Source organism: Petromyzon marinus, chromosome 37 (genome assembly GCF_048934315.1).
Source record: "Petromyzon marinus isolate PM22_M1 ecotype Great Lakes invasive population chromosome 37, UKy_Petmar_22M1.pri1.0, whole genome shotgun sequence".
Classification (NCBI taxonomy): Eukaryota; Metazoa; Chordata; class Hyperoartia; order Petromyzontiformes; family Petromyzontidae; genus Petromyzon; species Petromyzon marinus.
Window position 1 is genome coordinate 14224184 of NC_133703.1, and position 12239 is coordinate 14236422.

The following is a 12239-nucleotide window of genomic DNA, read 5'->3' on the forward strand; positions in this document are numbered from 1 at the left end:
AGGGTAATACTTAAGACTCAAGAGTAATCCTTGAGACTTGGTATGAATGACAGTCATTTCCCACTGATATATTTCCCGGGTCGCTGGTAGACTGCAGCAGACACGTGACTCATGGTGATATCCACGGCGAGAGCTGTCCTGGACGTGCTTTGACGACGGGTGTCGGATATATTTCCAGGGTAACCCATTCGGAGAGAGTCGGATCAAATTAATGTAGCCCAGTCATTGTTCTTTGCTTAATTCAGTCATTGGGAATCGTGGTAGTTTTAAAATAACTTGCATAATTAGCAATCATACAACTGATTTAAAATTAAGTTAAGAATCTTCATCATGATGTTATTACGATTTATACAACATGAATGTGTATTTAACATGGGTTACTAAAATAAAATAAAACAACGAGTGCAATGAATGTATATGGTAAAAATTGATGAGAGTCAAATGAAGTCCATTCGTAAAAAAATGTGATTTTAATATAATACAGTAAGTAGTATTCAAAGCATTAAATTACCTATAGTAATTGCTTGCAATATTGGTGAGTATATATGGTAGGAATACTGCCGTGGTGTCATGGTCAGCACATTGGACGTGCTATCCAAAGGCTGTCGGTTCGAATTTGATCTCCTGGCAGAGCAGTTGAAATAATGGACACGTTCCTTAAATCCCTCCGCCAAGATGAGCACATCACATTGTGTGGTGGGGAAACGTGTGGGTACTCCCACCTCCTCCAGGACGCCTGGTCAGTGTGGAATAGTAGGACAAATAACCACTATAGTGGGCTATTTAGGGGTGCACCTTTCAACTTGTTATGCTCCTTGGTGGAATCCCAAGACGAGAGTACATGCATGCACAACGAGTTGCATTGAAATTCTATCGGGGATAAACGTCCCAGACGCTGATAGAATCTAAATTGCACAATGAAATACGACCCTTTTGAACAACACCAACCCGTTTGCACGTTGGATCGAAATATGTCATGGAAAACCACGTTATAACCTCCGAAAGCTGATGTACAATTTTGTCCGACAAAGTTGGATTTCGACGCTCTTAATAATAGGATTTCATTGGCTTGACAATGGTTAAGTTCAGGTTTTAAGTAAAATTTGTTTAACGCGTTTCAAACTTAAGAGACCACATTTGTCTCGTTTGAAGGAGTGATCTGGGCCATTAGTTTTGCAGTCGGGGGTGATGATCGCTCTGTGTATAATCCCAAATTAGTAATTTGTGGGATTTTTTTGTCAAATTTGGACACTGGATAATTATGAGATGATTTCTGAATTGTGGGCGACGAAGTTTTTTGTCTGAATTATAAGCACGATCGTTGATAAGCAATTAGCATGATTGTTGGGAACCACCAAAAAGTTAAATAAAAACAATTCACAAAATATGTAAGGTCATTATTACATTTAGATTGGAATATTTGCTTGACATTTGGAAACGTTTCGTATAAATAATAATGTAAATGTATTTATTTTGAATGTGATGTACAGGGTGTCCACAACGGTGTCGTCCATGATTAAGTTATTTACACAAACTTTGTTGAGAGAACGTTTGACACAGGGTTGAAAAATTAGGACATTCTCAGTTAAGGGACTCAGTCCTGGAACCCATAGCTCGGCCCCTCATCCATTGTCCATCTCAGGACATCGCAATTAATAACGCAATGCGCATCATAGGCGTAACAACGAAACCAACACACACTCCGTGGCTCCCCATTCTGGTGAACATTCTGCCACCAAGTATCCGCAGAGGCGTGCAAACTGCAAGGGTGGTTACACGTTTTATTGCCAACGACAACCACCTATGAAAAATAATAATTTGCTTGACCATTTATGACAATACAAATAGCAAATAGAAACCTTTTGCAAGGAATTAAGTCTGCATTAACCACACAAAGTACTTGTGGTGAACATGCAAACAAACTATGATAATATATGTATTGTCTTTGAAACTGATTGGCCTACACCAGACAATGCATATATTGCCAGAAAGGGTAAAACCTTTTCATATTTTTCATACTTTGATACTGGCAAAAGGGTCCGGCGAGACGCCTCCACAACATTTACAATTCTAGTGGGTTTATTCTACAACACACCGATGTGCTGTACTAGTAACGAATTGGCATGTTTCATTTACGTGACAAACCTTACAAATAGGCTGTCGGGTGGTGGCGGGTTTAACGACACATTTATATTCTTGGTTCTTTCGGTAAAGTCACGTAGAAGAGACACAATAAAATAATAAAAATATATTTTCATTATTAGAAAATAATAAAAATATATCTACGTGACTTTACCGAAAGAAACAAGAATATGAATCCCTGCAGTCACGAAAGCTTTAAATCAAAAAGACACATTTATATTTACGAGATCTAACCCAAAAAACCCCTATATTATGGATAATATCGGTCACGAAAGCCGACGTGTTAAACATTACATTTGCTTTGGAACGCAGATTCACATTCCTGTCAGTGGAGCCGCAGTCAGAGTTGGGAAGAGATCTGTCACCAATCCCCCCTCCAATGGCCCAGCCATTGTATGAGTTTTGCACAGAGCTCGCGTTCCATGCCATGCTATTGTAAATTATAGAGCGGACAAGCAGTATCAGGTCAAAATTGTCGGGCGAAATGTCAAACTGATTTATAATTGGAAATGTTTTTTGTTGAACTATACCGTTATTGACACCACACATATGCGTGTATGGCTAATGGTATATTATATATCATACCATTGAACACTAGTTCAAAAGTTAAAAAAAACACATTCGCAGACGATATCCCTCCTTTATATTTACAACTATATTTACCCAAGAATGTCAGTGTGTAACGCGCGTGACGTCACTCCACATTGACCAGCCCCCCTCATTAATAATCATGAACAGGTTACGACCTCCACATGGACCCGCCCCTCATTAATAATCATGGGCGGGTGACGTCATTACACATCGAACAGCCCTCCTCATTAATAATCATGAACAGGTGATGTCCTCCAAATGGACACCGCCCCTCCATTAATAATTATAATTAGCGGGTGACGTCACTCCACATGTGGGGGCAAGGCGTCTCCTTAGCGTCAACTTATAACCCTCACTACAAAGGCAGAACCCTCACGTCACGCGATCTCCGTAACGCTGTTGAGACATAGAAGTAAAAAGGACGTCGTAATGAACAAGGGATTATAACCTTTTAATGAAATATGTCTGTGTCACCGCGGCCTTACAAATTGCACACGAATGGATGCAATGAATATCACATCGCAGTCTGCTTTTCGCTTGCAAGTTTCAGATTTACTGCAATACACACATCCTTGGACGGGCAAAAGGCTAGTATCTTATAAAATAACATTTTACCCAACCCTTTGGCTCCACGGCCTTTTGGGAATGCATACTTTCACCGGCATTGATTCAATACAAGTGTAGTGTAGCACAAGTCAGAGACGAGGTAGTTGCAGGAGGCACCTTTTATTGTAACACCTTTCAGCCGTTCACACACAGGATCTCCTCCTTCTTGCTCCCGTTGCCGTATAGCGCGGCCTAGACACAACCCTAACTGCGTTGCACCGACGGTGTCGACCGAGACAGCCGAGAACTCTCCGGCCGCGCAATTATCGAGTGAATTCGGCAGCGATGACGACAGCGACGGCGAGACGAGTCCACTCCCAGAACCGGCAGCCCGGAGCTCTCGCTCTCCGCTGCTTTTATTCCACTCGGCACGGCCTGGTTCCACCCTGGCTCCGCCCTGGCCGCGCCTCCCTTCTCGAACCCACTAGCGGGTTCCAGGGACATCCCGATGAGGTCTTCCGTGACCCTTGCCCCAGTTCCTCCGCCCTGCCGGCACACACACCGTGTATATGCTCGACGGCGTGAGTGCGCTAACTGTCCACCGCAGTTGCCGCTGCTGGACAGCAGTCGGCGCTATGTCACTACAAGCAAACTCAACAGAAGAGAGTGTCTTGCTTAAACCAATGCTGATGAACTGGCAAGGGGCCCTCTTTGTACGATATTTTATCTACTATTTTTATTTTATCAGGTAAGGTCCACTGAGCCCACTATAGCTCTTTTTTGGAAGCGACCTGGCCACGAATGATAGCTCAGCAAAGTGGCTGATCACGTGGACATTTATAGCAGCCAAATACTCTAAACGCATGTTGATTCTAAATGAAATGTGGAGGGAAAAACCGGATGATCCGAAGAAAAATACACACGACCACGGAGAGAACATGCAAGCTCCAAATATACAGCCGTCAGGGTTGGGATCGAACCCACGACCCCTGTATACCAGGCGAGATAGTTAACATCTCCTAGCCACCACGGCGCACCTTTTAGGGCCCATATAAATATTATACGAAACACAATATAATTATGAGCGTTGTGGAGAATATAAATAAAATAGACAAGCAAGACAATACGTCTTTCTCATATATCTGTCTCTCTACATGAATAGATAAAAAATGTTGCAGTCATCATTCATTCAACGATTTAAACTTCTAACGTGGAGAGTATTCACTCAGAGGCAAGAGGGGGAACCAGAGACAACCGGGAGGGCGGCAGCAGCAGCCACTTGGCGAGCCGGCACCAGCAATTGCCACAGTTCTGCGGTCCCCTATATATTAAGATGTTATCAGTCAATTAATGAGTGTTGACATGTGGGAGCAAACAAGACGATGCGGAGAAGATCCATCGAGTACTATGGGTTATCCCATACGGACGGAACAGATAAAGTCCACACTTGCTGTACTTCCTTCTCCTGGCAAGCCAGGGCATGGGCACCTCGCCTCTACAGTGCCGGATTACAGGCCACGTGCGCCACCGCCGCCCGGTTATTTGACTTAGGCGAGAGTTTGTTGCGATTAAAAACACACAAAGCAACGCCTTTTCCCAAGGGGTTCCAAGTTTACTGGGGAACGAACATTCGTGCAGCCGCTCGGGAGATTAGCCCTCGGATAGTAAGCACAGAGCAACTGGGAATAGGAACACAGCACTAATCGCAACACGTTGTAGCACGCCGGTTTATTCAAAGTGAGTAAAACAGTTTAAACTTGCGATACTTTTATTTTTAAGTTGGCCTACCGATTACACCGGTCTACAATTTTTAAGACGTCGTCTGCTTCAGAGATGAAATGTGCTGTTTATTATGGATTTTGATGTGCTGAATTAAAATATAACAATTAAAACAACTGATTGGCTACTGTTCCCAAGATATTTAAGTTTTTTTTACATTTTACGTCTATGTATATTGTGTCGATAGTAGAGTTTTACTGATAAATTGTAAACCTAGGTCTTTTCATATGTTTATGGTTGCTTTACATGATAACATGTCACCTGTCCTGTTCATGTAACACTTAAAAATCAGCAAAAGGGTTACATAAATAAAATTGATAATTAAACAAAAGGCAAAAAAACTATTATGTATATATAAGTACATAGTTTAGTCCTTATTCAGTGTCTACTTGGCGCTTCTTGGCTTGTCTCTTCTATTCATTAAATTGAGCATCTCTTGCCACTGTCCAGCAATAATCTGCAAGCATTTATGGGCTACATTTGCCCTGATAGCGTTTCTCCATTGTCGCAATGTCCTGGTGAAATCACTCGCCATGCTTTTGTCGCTCGTTGCTCCGCAGTTCTGTGGGGAAAAAGAAACGAGATGAGAGTGCAAACAAATGTATGAGAATAGGTTTTCCCTTTTTTTTCTGGCAAGAAAACAATTTTGGTGTTTTAACATCACAACACCTGTTTTGTTGAGAGGAAAAAAGGGGAAAATCTATTCTCATATTTTGGTACTGGCAAAGGAGGTCCCATGATGTAGCTGCTCACGACGAGCTCTCATTACTCGGATAGTGGCATTGTCCTTGTGCTGTTCGCCTTTTGACGTATTCTGGTCTAACACCGTTTGGGACAAGGCTATAAAAAAAAAAGATGTCTCTGGTGTGGACCAATAAGTTTCAAAGACAATGCTTATACAGTGAGGGAAAAAAAGTATTTGATCCCCTGCTGATTTTGTACGTTTGCCCACTGACAAAGAAATGATCAGTCTATAATTTTAATGGTAGGTTTATTTGAACAGTGAGAGACAGAATAACAACAACAAAAATCTAGAAAAACGCGTGTCAAAAATGTTATAAATTGATTTGCATTTTAATGAGGGAAATAAGCGGTCTGAAAGCCACCGTAAGCGTGAACAATCAATTAAGACCCGAAATGGTTTATCAAATTGATTGTTCACGCTTACGGTGGCTTTCAGACCGCATCCTTTATTTTCGTCTCCCCCCTCCTCTTTTCCGAACATAGATGGACTCGTCCATTTGAATAACTGCCAAAATCGCTCTACGTGGTGCTAACTTAAAAAAAAACCCGCCACTTTTGTTCAATTTTTCTTGCTGTGGTTTTCACACCTGATGATGATTGCTTGTGTTGCAGTCGAAACGTCGTGAGAATTTTATTGTTTTATATTTGTATTATTTCATTGTTTCCCTTCTACGTGACTTTCCCGAAAGAACCAAGAATATGAATCCCTGCAGTCACGAAAGCTTTAAATCAAAATCTTAACACCTGCTTAATTTCCAGAAAGCGGTTAAACTAATTCTTATTTTTCATCATGCACACGTTGAATTGAGTTATAATGGTACAGCAAAAAAAAACAATCAGCAGTTCCTGAAGCATTGACATTGTGCTGCTCTTCGTGTTAGGTCACCATCAGCTCTTCAGGAACCGCTCATGGTTTTTTGCATAATGTCCAATTAAGGCTGTGTGCTTGTCGTACACGTTTGTGTGCGCGTGTGTTGTTTGGAACGCGAGGTTTTCTATCTCGCATTGATGTTACTGTTACAATTATATAAGTGGGTGTGCTTTTCCTTTACAGATTTGATAAGCAGTGGACGGAGCTGAATGGGGGGCGCCAGTGAGCTGCATGCAGTCACACGCACGGACACCCACGCATAGGCCACGAACACCCACGCATAGGCCACGAACACCCACGCATAGGCCACGAACACCCACGCATAGGCCACGCCGTCTGTGTCGTCGCAAGTTTGCTGTCTTTGGCAAGCTTCCTTTGAAGGCCAACGCGGCAAACAGGGGGGGGGAGGCGTAGCTCGTGCTGTACCAGGCGCCGGCCGCCTTTCTGTCCCCAGCGCTAATGTTTTTACTCTCCCCGCCAGGTGCCGTCCTCCTTGAAGGCTGAGTGTAGACGTAAGGGGGGAAGCCAGAGAGGGTTTTTTGGTTACTTGATGTTGGCCGTGAATGGGGATCCTTGCTCAGTGCGCTTGCCGCGTACACGAACGCTCTCGACACACACAAAGACTCCCGTCGTGGAGTCTTAACATACGGTTCGGGAAAGTGCGGTGAGCAAGTAGCAAGGCTGTAGCCATGGAGTCAACATTGTGGGGGGGGGGGGACCAAATCTTACAGTGGGTCTGTGGGCCCCCCCCCCCCCAGAAATATTACAAAATTCACTAACACATAGGATGGACGTTTTTTTTGTTGCACAATAATTTCTAATACAGTAGTGTATTGTATTAGATTGCTCTGTTTTGTCTTTTTTTACCTGTTCTTGATTCATTGTATGTAATGGCCGAGATTAGGGATTAATAAAGTACAACCATAACCACAATCATATAAACAGAAATCTATTTTATAGCAATATATTGGGGGGGACATTTTGAGCATATTTCAGAATTGGGGGGGGGATATGTCCCCCCCCCATATATATTATAATTACGGCCTTGGCAAGTAGCACCTATGAAAGCCGGCATGGCACACGAGGAGGTGGGTGGCCAGCACCACGCCCGTCCGCCTTTGTCTCCCCAGTGGTGATGTTTACAGGCCGCACCAGGTACTCATTTTAGGCTGATTCGACTTCGCTCCTGGGAGGCCCCCAGGACCGGTTCAGATACTTGTCACCGGTGTTGGACGTGAGCGGGAATCGAACTCGGGATGGGACAGGTTCGTGACGATGGGGGGGGGGGGTTGAGAAATGTGACGTCACATCAAAATGCGCAACTTTAAATAAATATAGAGAACACGTTCTATTTAGTTAAATAGACTTTTTTTTAAATAAACGTTTCTCCTACAACATCAGAGTGCAGCGCCACATTAAATACGCACTACAATGACAATAGTTTAAAGCGATTTGAGGCATGTTTTTCTATAATTTTTTGGAGGGGGCAGGGCTTTGTGACGTAATTTTTTAGGTGGGGGTCTGACTTTTTGTGACGCCGTGTGACGAGGGGGGGAGTCAAACATCATCCAAAATCGCGTGACGTCATTTATGCACGGCCCCTTCGCACACCTCAACACAATACCACAACCACGTTTTAACACGTATCTGCCCATGGTGTTCCTTTTTGTGTGCGTTTAATTTAATCGCTCACGCGAATACGTATAGCTGCCACGTGACTCACACACGCGCATGCATAAAGACACTCGGGTGGGTGACCACAAGGGCTTGCCAGGTGTTGTCGGAGCGGGGCTTAGAGTACACACTCGCATACACGTGATAACACACACATCACAATCTCGTGTACACACTCGCATACACGTGATAACACACACATCACAATCTCGTGTACACACTCGCATACACGTGATAACACACACACACACATCACGTGTACACACTCGCATACACGTGATAACACACACACATCACAATCTCGTGTACACACTCGCATACACGTGACAACACACACACACATCACAATCACGTGTACACACTCGCATACACGTGATAACACACACACACATCACAATCTCGTGTACACACTCGCATACACGTGATAACACACACATCACAATCTCGTGTTAACACTCGCATACACGTGATAACACACACACATCACAATCTCGTGTTAACACTCGCATACACGTGATAACACACACACACATCACAATCTCGTGTACACACTCGCATACACGTGATAACACACATCACAATCTCGTGTACACGCATACACGTGATAACACACACAAACTCCCACAAGCACACACGTGCATTCGCTGAACACATAAACACACACGTTAAAACACATACACCACACACTCCCGTGCATTCACTGAACAAAGACATAGATCCCCCTTATAGCCTTTATGGATTATTTCGGGGCAAGTTCTGTTAGCGTGCACCGATTAAGGCCAGCGCCACGCCCGACCGCCTTTGTCTCCCCAGTGGCGATGTTTACACACCGCACCAGATACTCATTTGGAGCTGATTCGACCTCGGTGAGGCTCAGGACCGCGTCAGATAATCGTCACTGGTGTTGGGGGCCGTCCATAAATGACGTCACGCACCTAAGCGGGGGGAGAGGTCAGACATTTGTGACGATGTGTGACGAGGGAGGGGGGGTTCGAGAAATGTGACGTCACATCAAAATGCGCAACTTTAAATAAATATAGACAACACGTTCTCCTTAATTAAATAGACTTTTTAATAAATATTTTCTCCTACAACATCAGAGTGCAGCGCCACATTAAATACGCACTACAATGACAATAGTTCAAAGCGATTTGAAGGTTTTTTTGGGGGGGGAGGGGGGCAGAGCTTTGTGACGTCATATTTGAGGGGGGTCCTGACTTTTTGTGACGTCGTGTGACGAGGAGGGGGTCAAAAATCGTCAAAAATCGCGTGACGTCATTTATGGACGGCCCCTTGGCCGTGAGCGGGAATCGAACTCGGGTAGCCGATTCGTTAGCTCGGCCCGTTAACGGCTGCACGACCCTACCACACAAAGATCCCCCATATAGCCTTAACAGACTGGTGGGGCAAGTGTTGTTAGCGAGCACCTATAAAGGCCGGCACGGCACACGACGGGGTGGGTGGCCAACACCACGCCCGGCCGCCTTTGTCTCCCCAGTGGCGATGTTTACACATCTCACCAGGTACTCATTTGAGGCTGAGTGGACCTAGGGGAGGCCCAGGACCGGTTCAGATAATCGTCACTGGTGTTGGCCGTGAGCGGGAATCGAACCCGGGTGGCGGTAGTGTAGTCGCTAACCGCTACTACACTACCGCTCCCCACCACACGCACACGCACACACAAACACACACGCGCTCCTCCTTAATTTGTGCATTAATTGTACGTGCATTCACGGCCACTACCTCCATATACACTCACACGGCTTCGCTGTTTAAATCGAGCAGGAGTGCAATGCTGTGGGGGACATTGAACACGCAATGCAATCCACCCCCACCCTTCTCCCCTTTGATTTGTGCATTCATCATTTGTGTGTACGCACATCCCATCCGTACGCTCTCTCACACACACACACATCTCGCCGTTTTAACACAGTGGTCATATTGTCGAGGTCAAGTCGTGTTAGCGAGCACCGGATCTTCAGCGAACCTATTGTGCAGTCATTGGAGACATACACAAAAGACAAAGATACCCCGTTTAGCCTGAACAGACTGTTGGGGCAAGTGCAGTCAGCGAGCATCTATGAAGGCCGGAACGGTACACAAGGGGTGGGTGGCCAGAACCTCGCCCTACCGCCTTTGTCTCCCCAGTGGTGATGTTTACACATCGCACCAGGTACTTATTTGAGGCTGAGTCGACCTAGGGGAGGCCCAGGACCGATTCAGATAATCGTCACGGGGTGGGGGGGGGGGATTGAACTCGGGTTGCCGGGTTCGTAGGGCAGCGCGCTAACCGCTGCACCACCGTTCCCGACATCGGACACACACACAGACCGCACACCCGCCTACGCTTGAACACATACGCATCGCTCACACACACACTGATCGTGCAGTGCTTGACAAAGATCCCCCGTGTGGCCTACACAGACTATTTGGAGCAAGTGCTGTTAGCGAGCACCCCACGAAGGCCGGGACTGTGCACGAGGTGGTGGGTGGCCAGAACCACGCCCGGCCGCGTTTGTATCACCAGTTCTGATGTTTACACCAAAACCAGGTTTCTCATTACGGCTGAGCCGAAGACACACACGCGCTCACGCACACGTTTAAAGGCATCACACACACATGCGCTTCCACCCACGTTTAAACACACATCACACACACTGATCATGCAGTGATTTAATACACACGTATCGCACACTGAACACGCACACCACAGCACACACTGATCATGCAGTGATTTAACACACACATTGCACACACGCTGACCATGCAGTGATTTAACACATATATCGAACACTGAACACACACACATTATTACACTTATCTTGCAGTGATTGAACACACACACTACACACACTGATCGTGCAGTGATTTAACACATGCGCGCGCACATAAAGACAAAGATCCCCCGTGTAGCCTGTAAAATACTAGGGGCAAGTGCTGTTAAGCGAGAAGGCTGGCACGGCACACGAGGGGGTGGGTGGCCAGCACCACGCACGTCCGCCTTTGTCTCCCCAGTGGCGATGTTTAAACATCGCACCAGGTACTCATGTTGAGGTTGAGTCGACCTAGGGAAGGCGCAGGACCGGTTCAGATAATTCGTCACTGGTAGTTGGCCGTGAGCGAGAATCGAACCTGGATCGCCGGGTTCGTAGCGCACGCTCCATCACACACACACACACACGCTACATCACACACGCTCCATCACACACACACACGCTCCATCACACACACACACACACTCCATCACACACACACACACGCTCCATCACACACACACACTCTCCATCACACACACACACTCCATCACACACGCACGCTCCATCACACACACACGCACGCTCCATCACACACACACGCTCCATCACACACACACACGCTCCATCACACACACACACGCTCCATCACACACATACACTCCATCACACACACACGCACGCTCCATCACACACACACGCACGCTCCATCACACACACGCTCCATCACACACACACGCACGCTCCATCATACACATACACGCTCCATCACACGCACGCACGCTCCATCACACACACACGCTCCATCACACACACGCTCCATCACACACACACACGATCCATCACACACACACGCTCCATCACACACACACGCTCCATCACACACACACGCACGCTCCATCACACACACGCTCCATCACACACACGCTCTATCACACACACACACGCGCCATCACACACACACACGCTCCATCACACACACACTCCATCACACACACACACGCACACACACACGCTCCATCACACACACACACGCTGCATCACACACACACACGCTGCATCACACACACACGCACGTGCGTTTCAGACGCACATCACAGAGGCGCACCGTGACTCCCCCTCCCCTGTGCACTCATTGG